Source organism: Rhyacophila brunnea, unplaced genomic scaffold (genome assembly GCF_057557595.1).
Source record: "Rhyacophila brunnea isolate RB1 unplaced genomic scaffold, BYU_Rbru_1.0 scaffold_120, whole genome shotgun sequence".
NCBI classification, from domain to species: Eukaryota; Metazoa; Arthropoda; class Insecta; order Trichoptera; family Rhyacophilidae; genus Rhyacophila; species Rhyacophila brunnea.
The window spans coordinates 380,891-391,417 of NW_028232775.1; positions in this window are offsets into that span (position 1 = coordinate 380,891).

Sequence of the window (10,527 nt, forward strand, 5' to 3'; positions counted from 1 at the left end):
AAAATATTTCTGTATTTCTTACGAAAAATGTATTTCAGTAAACGTACATCTTAACTATTTCTTTTCAGAAGCGGGCCCATTCCGAGTTTTAAAACACATCTTATCATATAAGAAACATAAAACTGAAAATTAAATAAATATTTAATTCTAATTAATAACATTAGATAGTGTTAAACATAAATAAATATAAATTAGCAACAACAATATGCGATAAAATAGACACGTTTTCCAAAAAAGAAAATATCATTATAAATAACCTAGGATCTTAGAGAATATTGCATCATAAATAAAGATTAATTTGTTTTTCAAAACTTGGGTTTAAAAATTTTCAAGATTTAAAATCTAGCCAAAACTAAATCAATCAAAAAAAATTTTAAATATTGCAGAGAAATGTAATACAGATATTAAACTAATGTCGTGGTTTTCTTACACTGTAACCGAAAAAATAAGTTGAAAATAATCTTTTTATTAGAAAAGTCTGATGTACGAAAATTTTTATGCATAATTAAAAAACAAAAAAGTTATATTAAAATATCTGATAAAGGATAAAATTCAATTAATATGTTATGTCTTATAACCTCAGCAAAAAAAGAGTATATATTTACCACAGTATAAGGATACCTTAAATATATGCGGTAATGGATAAACAAAATATGATGAATAATGCTTACTTTTCCTATAGAAATATCTGTAATTTACCATATATTACTCAATACTTGCATTCAAACGATTGAGCAGAACAAATACAAATATAAATTTTACATTACAACATAATGATATAACAATTGAAATATGACTTTTTAACTTAAAAAGCGACAAAATTGTTGCAAAGCGATGTATTTCTGGATATTTGCATTTTTAGAATAAAAAAATAAAGGACAGAAATTTTATGCTGCATGCGGGTTTTAATATGTCTAAAAAAGAAATAAAGAGTCATATATTGAGGAGAAGTGTATAAAACGCAGATAATTTTATATATAACCATACAAAAACTTATTCATACTTTTTATTACGGATAGTCTGACATTAATAATGCATACACTTTCTGCCCTTAGCAAAAAGTGAATTTAAAGATCAAAGGAAATCAGAAAGATAACAGTTCAAAAATATAGAAATTATAAGCATAGAAGAATATCGAATAATAAAATACTATTTTACAACTTTCGCTACTTTGTATATATTTTTTTTATGAAATAAAGAAAAATCTAAAATAACGAATTTATATAACTGAATCTCTTAAACATAACTCTCTATTCAAATACAAAGTTATATATACATATTATGTACAGTAATAGTCTATATGACAATAAATGGCACAAAATATCAAGATTTAAAGTGTCAGGAAGTCCAACAAGGCATATATATTAAGAAATCAGTACAAATCAGTTCATCTATGTTTTAGAATAGAAGTTTAAACATGATTTTATTTTGTCAAATGAAAACCATTTGATTACTTATTTAAAAAGAACAAAAGAATTATGATTATTAAGATTTAAAATTGAGTTTTTCAAATTCTTCATGATACTTTTATAAGTATATTTAAATAAATTACAAAATTATTAGCTTCATGTTCTTAAAAAGAAAATTACATAGTGTTTATGCTGTTTCATAGTCATATATACTCTTTATAGTATTATTTTATTTTTACAAATTATGAAATTCGAATTTTCTTTATACTCTTATTCTACTTTTCTAAATGTACGAATATATATTAGATAATATACGCAACTAGAGTATTTTCTATATATAATATAACATAAATATTACTTACTTACTGGGCCTTTGCGAGTAAAAAGTGTATTTAACTACTTTTAGTTAAGATTCAAGGCGTTTTTTTTCAAAATATATGTTTGTCATGATATTTTGGCAAAACGCTGATGTTTTGAGCTGTCCAATTTAATCTTGATCATATTTAATTTGGCAAAGATACTAAATCTAATGTGTACCCTAAGAGTATTTTTAGCCCAGTTTTCATACAAAATATTTTTTTTTTAGATAAATATTTTTTTCAATCTTTGAAATAAATATATGGTATAAAAAAAGTAGAAGAAATAAATATAATCAAAAAATATGCTTATATTTTAAAAACTCTTTTTTACACCTTCACAAATTTGTGCATTTAATTCTTAGAAATTAAAGCTACAGTTAATTCTTTTTATATGAAATAGTTTCTTTTATATGTCCATGAAGACTTTGTATGAAATAGATGACACCTATTAATATATATTCATATATAAATTATTTTAATGTGTAACATATTTACTTTGCAAAAAACTTGCATATATTTTTTTACAATAAATATTTAGATATAAAAGGATATATTTTTTTCTCTTTCCAATATTTACTTCACATACTAAACGGCATGCTTTTGCAAAGTTTATTGTATATTTTTAAACTATTAAGACCTTATTGTCATTACATTTTCAATGTAAACAGAGCATTTGTGGATTAAGGTGGAGAGTTTACAAATATTTTCAAATTTTACGAATTTATAAGTATAAATGATTGTTTTGATTTTGCAGTCAAATCCAGAGATTGTTTTTAACGAATGTAGAAGTTGATAGTATGTCTTCCTAATATTTTAAATGGCATATATATGTTTAGGCATTCAAAGAATCAACTCTAGAATCGATTTTTTTTTACTGCATGAATATTAACCGTAATCAACTCGAGCTCAATTTCTTCAATTTCAATAGTTAGTTCGTGTAAATATTCATATAAAATTTTCGTTAAATTTATTTGTATGTCCGAATTTCTATAAGCGAGAACACATAATTACAAACCATTACAAGATAGTGTTTAGAAAAAGACTTACTCATACTTGTTAGACAGACATACTGCAAAAAAAGCTTTCTCATAACAATATACACTTTATAATGGCGTGAAACAATAATAATTGTCGCCATAACATTTTAGAAATAATGGAAGCCTTGTCATAATATGGGATGTTTTATTTTATCACGAATATACCATGGCTGCAAAATCTAACGCTAAATTAATTCCATTTGTTTATAAAGGTTCATATTTTGGTAAGTCTATTAGTTTTATTGCTAATTTATTATGCATTAAAAAGAATCAACTCAAAGATCAATGATTTTTATGTCACTCATTATACTTAATATCTTTTTTATTTAAAACCAGTTTTTATAATTATATTCCGGGTATAATATTTTTAAAAATATATATTTTAAATAAAAGAAGATAAATTTTACGTAAATTTATGGAATTTTTATCTATTATTTTAGTTTCCTCAAACATGATAATCTATAATTGATTGTAAAACCAAAAAGAAAATTGGAAGCTAGAATTAAAATCTTTCTTCAATTAGATGGTTTATATGATATACTTTTTTTTTTGAGGTTTGGTATTTGTATGTATATTATATTTTGAGCAAATATGTGGATTTTTATCGTAACTTTCATTGTTTAAGTACAATATATAGTACATAATGTTTTCAAAAATTTTTTGGCAAAACAATTTACATAAAGATCAAGTTTGAAAATTTATAAACGATTATATGAGGGAATTAGTATTAGAATCGAATTTTAATACTAAACATCAATATTATGTACACTTAAAAATTATTAATGATTTCAAAATTAATTTAATCTGAATATGCTTTACGTAATTATTTGCCCGAAAGTTATTATCGATAATATAAAAGCTTTTAAGTCATTTTAACAGAAAAAGGTTTTATTGTTGATAAAAATATTATTATATATTAAAAGCATATTTTATATTTCTAAGCATCTATTTTTGTGGTTTTTGGGTTTATTCTATGCTTTTTACCAACAGAATTCAAAATATTTAATCTGAAACATTAAATTCATAAGTTGAATTCGTTTTTCTACTGATAATATTAAAGCTGTAATATAAGCAAAAAAGTTGTATTCTCATGTATTAAATATATAGAAATATAAGTTGTAGCTTTAAGTTTTGTGATAAAAATACTTGTTTTGTGTTTCTAATACATACGTAAGTTTTTTCTACTCTGCGAAGATTATGTAACAAAATGTCTTCTTTTATGCTTTTTTAACGGTGAAAAATCGGGTATGTGCAATAAGGTCATAAAATGCCTAATATTGATCTTTTGTGTGTACCCACTTTCTTCTTGTTGTGATATTTATTACTATAGGTAAAAACTTCTATTCAAACTAACGATTTATTGTTATTTAAAACCTTATTCGCTTTTTTTACATGCCCGTCATTTTAACTGTATATAGTAAGGTCGTTTGCATGATTTTGCTTATGGTGGTTGTGTTTTAAAAACGATATTATTAAAAAGCTTTATAATTTTTTTTGTTTGATTAAGAGAATACTTTATTTATCACTACATCTACTGTACAAATCATTTCTTAGGGCTAAAATTTTGGACATTTCACACATAATATATAACCTTTTGTGTTGATATTAGTGATAACTTATGTCCGGGAATATAATATAAAAAATATTGGTACATTTAAGAAAATATAATATAAAAATATTATAATTGGTAAATTTTATCTAGATTATTGTGATTAAAATTTCAATAATTTATTTTAATTATAAAAATTCATTTTACCTACACAAATATACATTACTTTATAAAACCGAGTGCCGGCATAACGCTCAAAAATCAGAACAAGGTAATTTTTAATAAATATGTCGAAACTCAAAAATTCTATACAGTAATATATAAATTAAACAGGAAAAACATCAATATTATTTTTTGGTACTTGAGTAAAGTGTTTTTCATGAACTGATTACGTTCTCTAGACTTCTACTTATAGTACAAGTTATGTTTTAGATACAAATGTTTATTTGTATGATTATGATGATCTTTTATGGTTTACTAAATCCAATGTGTACTTTAAAAAGTCTGTGTTTAAACTAAACATCTATTATAAACATTAATAGGTCAATTTAGCTCTTATTTTTCGTTTGGATATTTTTATGTGTAAAACTTGCTGTTATATACTATGTGTAACTATTCTAATATCTATAACTCATTAGACCTACTATACTCTATTATATTTATTATGTCAAACTTAGACATGTCATGTCAACCATGATACTTTTCACTTACATTTATACTATATGAATTGTATTTACATACATACATAATATGTAGTATGCATTGTTAAAATTGTCCAACAAAGACCGAATGTTGATATTTGTTTGATGTTAGCCCAATCTGAATATGAAATATTTTAACTATATTATATAGTTTGAAAATGGTATTTAGACATTAATTATAAATTCTAGAATATCCATGTATACCGTAAATGTGATTATCTATATTGCCAAATGAATTTTCATAGTAAAACGTATATGTTAGAGCTTCATGTTTACATTACATGGCTAAGTTTTAATAAGACAGAAAAAACATTTTTGCGTGTTTTTTTCTATTATAGGAATAGTAATTGATGGGATTATAATTTTTTTGTTGTAATCATGCTAAAATAGTAACCCAAGTAATAAGCTCCAGATTACATGATTAAATTATTAGATTTTTATAAATAAAAAATATTATCTATATAAAAAAACATTTCACTGTCCAATGATTTAGAAAATAAAAAACATCTCGTTTTTAATGTCTATATTTTGCCGTATAATATTAAAAAAGAAATATATTTGTATAAGAAAGGAATTTATATTTATAAAAAGAGATGCACGTTTTATTTCTTCGTGATTTATTCTGGGATTAAATTTTTTAGAATAACGTTCAAACTCTTTGCATCATACTTTAGATTTTTTTAATACATTAACTCCGAAAATAAGTTTTTTTTTGATTTTGTGCGATTCTGTTGATTTGCGCAATCATAAAAAAAAAATAAAGTCTATGTGTTTTTGAAATTAAGCAAGAGACGTGAGATAACCCTATAGATTTATATTAAAAAAGTATAATAATTCATGCCTTAAAGAAAGAAATGTAAAATTTATGGATTATCGGAATTATTTTTATATGTTTTAGATAAGTCACCTCTAATCCACGATTTTGATGTTTATATATCTTTCTAGTTAATTAAAATCAGAAGTTGTCTTCAATGCTTTATGAAACAATTATAAATATCAATCTCTTGTAAAAAAATTATCTTTAAAAGATTTTAATTTTTAGCTGTTTTTCAATGAGGCACTTTTATAAAATTAATTATGGACCAATCTTCCGAGTTTTACATAAGAGTTCAGTCGAAAAATTTTTTTATCGAGGTATATTTACATTTTAACTGCTTAAAGAATTTCTAATTTTTTCATAAGAATGTAAAAGGTTTATTTTCTCACAATAATAAATGCCATATCAATTTAAGTCTAAACCGATCTTTTGTTGTACTTTAGACTTTGTCTTTATATTAGGCTCTTACATTTTGTAGGAAGGATGGAATTATATAAGAATTTCACCTGTGGAATTTCAATACAACGTTTTTTTTGCAAAAATCTAATTTCTCATAAATAAATTTATTCTGATGCAATTTTATAACATTAAAATTACTTTCTTCAATATAAATTATCTTATAATTTTATAATATTTATCACAATAAAAAAATTGATTCTTTTAAAGATTTTCCCTTAAAGTATATATCACACTTTCCTATGTTGATTGTTATTTTTTATCAATGACTTTTTGTATTTTGACTATATTATCAGTGTAGTCAATTTTCGTGTGTTTGGGTTCTTATATTTTCTCTAGATAAGAATAAGCTTTTAGCAACAAATTTTCTTGGCTACGAAATTCCAATATTTTGATTATTTTATATATTTGTAAAATGAAATTCATAACCCACAAAATCGTCTATTTTGTTTAATAACAGTTGCTGATATATCAAGATTTCATTAATAATTTCTGATTTTATTCAGAAATAATATTTATAATTTCACTATACTTTTAATAAATAAAATTATGTTCAAAAAAAAATTTACGATATAAATTTCATACATTCAAGATCTGGCTAAAATTTAAATAACGATTATCTTATGTAAATCATATGTTTTTTATATGATAAATAGATGAAACATAAAACGGTCGTATATTTTTATCCAATACAGGGAAGCAAAAACGTTTGTCTAGCATCTAAAAATTTGTTTAAGCGCATGTTGCCCACATATCTTAGAAATTAAAAAGAATTTATTTAGAAATTAAAAAGAATTTATTTAGAATTAGATATAATAAAGTAACTGAAGATCGATTTATGCACGACTTATAAAAATTTCATCCATAAAAATATATATAACAATATTTATAGTTTTTATTAAATTTTGTAGCTTGGATGTCAATTTTATCATAAAAAATACTAATCGGTGTTATATTTCGATCATAAAAAGTTGTGTAGAAATTAAATCCAGCCACCAAAGTTGAATTATATTATTTTGCATGTGATTTCAAAGAAAATCGGATGAAATTTTTATAGAAGAAAATTCAACAAAAAAATTATAATCTCATGCATTATTAAAAAACTCTACATCTTTTTTTTATAAAAATAACTTTTTACAATTTCATAATATTTCAGAGATTAATTAGCGTTTATTAAATCCCGAAATCATTATTGCGTAGTTCCTACTAAATCGCATCTTTTGATTTCACATAGAACTCAGTATCATATATAAACTTCTAAAGGGTTTTTAAATACATTCCATAGCGTTTCCACATTTTTGTTATGCAATGTAAAAAATATATCAATTTCTATTCTTTTATGTGATTTGCTATAATCACATCTAATGTGATAATATAACACCATAATACTAAACTTAATCTTTAGGTCTTTTGTTTTTATTCAATAAAGTGACAGTAAAAACAATAGATAAAACATGGTATTAGATATATTCAAATATTATACTGCTGCATACGATTATTATACAAAACATTAGGCCTTTTTGTGTAAAGTTTCCGCAATTTACTCGACTATACTCTAAGCAAGCATAAAAATTACCATATATTTTGAGCATTATTGTACTCGCAATTTCGATCTTGCTGTTATAATAAAAAATGTATTATGCGATTTTTATAAAAATTTAATATGATAGACCACAGTCGATATTATAAACACCTAAGGCGTCTCTTATTAGTCAATATAACAACAGAAAGTTACTATATAATTATTTAAATACTTTTTACTAAGAATACATCATTACAACAGCGAGACCTCAAAAAAATAGCAAAAAACTAGCGATTGTTTCTTTTATGTTAAGTAAATATTTAGAGGATTAGACTTGATATCTGCGATTGCAATTTTGCCTACAAATATCAGATTAAATGTAGTTTTTCCTAAAATAATAATCATATGTAATATTTGAAAGATTTAAATTTTTTTGGTGTTTTGTAATTTTTTTTGATAAAAAAATAATAATTGATTCCATATTGTACCAAAAATTATGAAATGAACTTTGCTGGCAACAAATTTTAGGTTTAAAACAAAATTTTTCATCAAATTCTGTTGGTTTTTTTATTTGTATAAAAACTTAATAAAAAAAAACATTATATATTTTTCAAAATCAAATAAAATCTAAATAACGTTGAACTAAAAATAAAATCCGTAGAATCAGCTTCATTCCCGTATATTTTTATATGCTCTTCTTTTATTTTATATGTTTTCTAAACGAATTATTGTATACTTATAAAAAGATAATTACATTATAACATGGAACAAAGTGCAATTTTTATATTTAAATTGGTATATCGTTTATATACCGTTTATCCAAACGATCATAATATGTTAAAAAGGGAGAAAATATATATTGAAAACATATATACTTTAATATTTTTATATCAATTTACCAGATAAATGCGGTTTATATTTTGCTAATAAGATAAACTAAAATAACCAAAATAATTACAAATAAGTTGTAATATCTAAGATTTTTCGTATATTTTACATTTATGTTCGTTGAAATATGTCACATTAGACTTGTATACAGTTGTTTTAGCTCAGCGGTGCTTTTTTTTTATATAGCATAACTACGAATAAATAATTTTTTATTAAATAATTTTGTTGTTCTACAAAAAGTAAAACAAAAATGAATATATTTTACAAAAAAAAAACAGGAAATAGTACAAAATTATTATAAAACTAACAATTAAGAACCACTAGAGAGGCTAAAAACCTTACACAAAATAATATACTAATTTACTATATTCTTTTTTATTTTAAATGTTAGAAATGAAATGATCTTATATTCAACAAGATTATTAGACTATAAAAGCTGAAACTAGACCAACCGCGGTAAATATGCTGTAAATATAAAATAAATGGAATAAATCATAAATTGAAACTTATTTTAAAAATTTATTAGTGCTTTATATCAATAAATCAAAAAAAAACATGCAATATGCGGTTTAAATGCTTAGTAAAAATTCAATATGATTTTATTGTCAAATTAGATTTTTTTATAGTGAAAAAGACAGTTTTAAGCACATTATATCATAAAGAAAGTAAATTTTAGCTCGATTAAACTTATTTATAAAACATGTTGCAACTTTTAAAAATCATCTAAGCATTCAATATAGACTATAAATTTGCAGAAATAGATGAAAAGAAGAACAATTTTTTTGCCAAAACGTTTTATAAAACTACGTTAAAATGTATTATTTTTTCGATATGCTTGATTGTTAGCAGTTTAGCTACTAATATTTAAAGGCTATAGACAAAAATCATAAATTTTAAAAAATCTGTTTCATTGGTAAATAAAGAAATTCAAAATAGTAAATGCATTTTAATTACACAAAAAAAGACAACATTTTGACATATTTATAATTTATAGTAAAAGATATCGACAAAAATATTATTACTTTTTTTGAATCATGAAAAAATATAAATTAATAAAATTTTATCATACAATTTTTTAAAATGAGTATATTCTAATATGATTTAATATGATCATAAAACAAAGCTTATTATACTATAGCCTTTTTACAAAATAATTATACAAGTTCAATATTTATTTTAAGGTCTATGATGCCCTCGTGATATTTCAAAATTAAAAAAATATTTAATTGGTATATTTACATGTATATGCAGTATTCAAATTAGTTTTTTAGAATCATCTTCATTACAACTTTGAAACGTGAGAAATTCCAAAAACCAGGATTAATTTTACAAAATCTAATATAAAAAAATGTTTTACAGTTGATAATATAAGAAAAACACATATTTTATTAAGTGATAAAGTTTAAGGAACGATTTTAAGGCCTAATTGGCATCACAAAATAAAAATCGTTATTGTGTATATTTAAAATTACATAGGAGTATGACTTTTAGCTGTAATTTTTCTTTAAACTCTAAATATGACCAATCTAAAAATATTTTCATAATTGTCTCTTTACAAGAACGTGAAATTCAGATCAACACCAATATTTTTTCACAGCCTAAAATAATAAAGTTTTGTATAAAAATAAATATATTTTATCAATAAGTTTGAATTAAGACACAATTATTCTCTATTTATAAGTTAAGTTTCTTTTTTAACTATATCTATTAAGTCTTAGTCAGACCATTGGTAATATGCATAACACATTGACTTATATTTTGACACCTTCCCTATTGAATCTTATCTTAA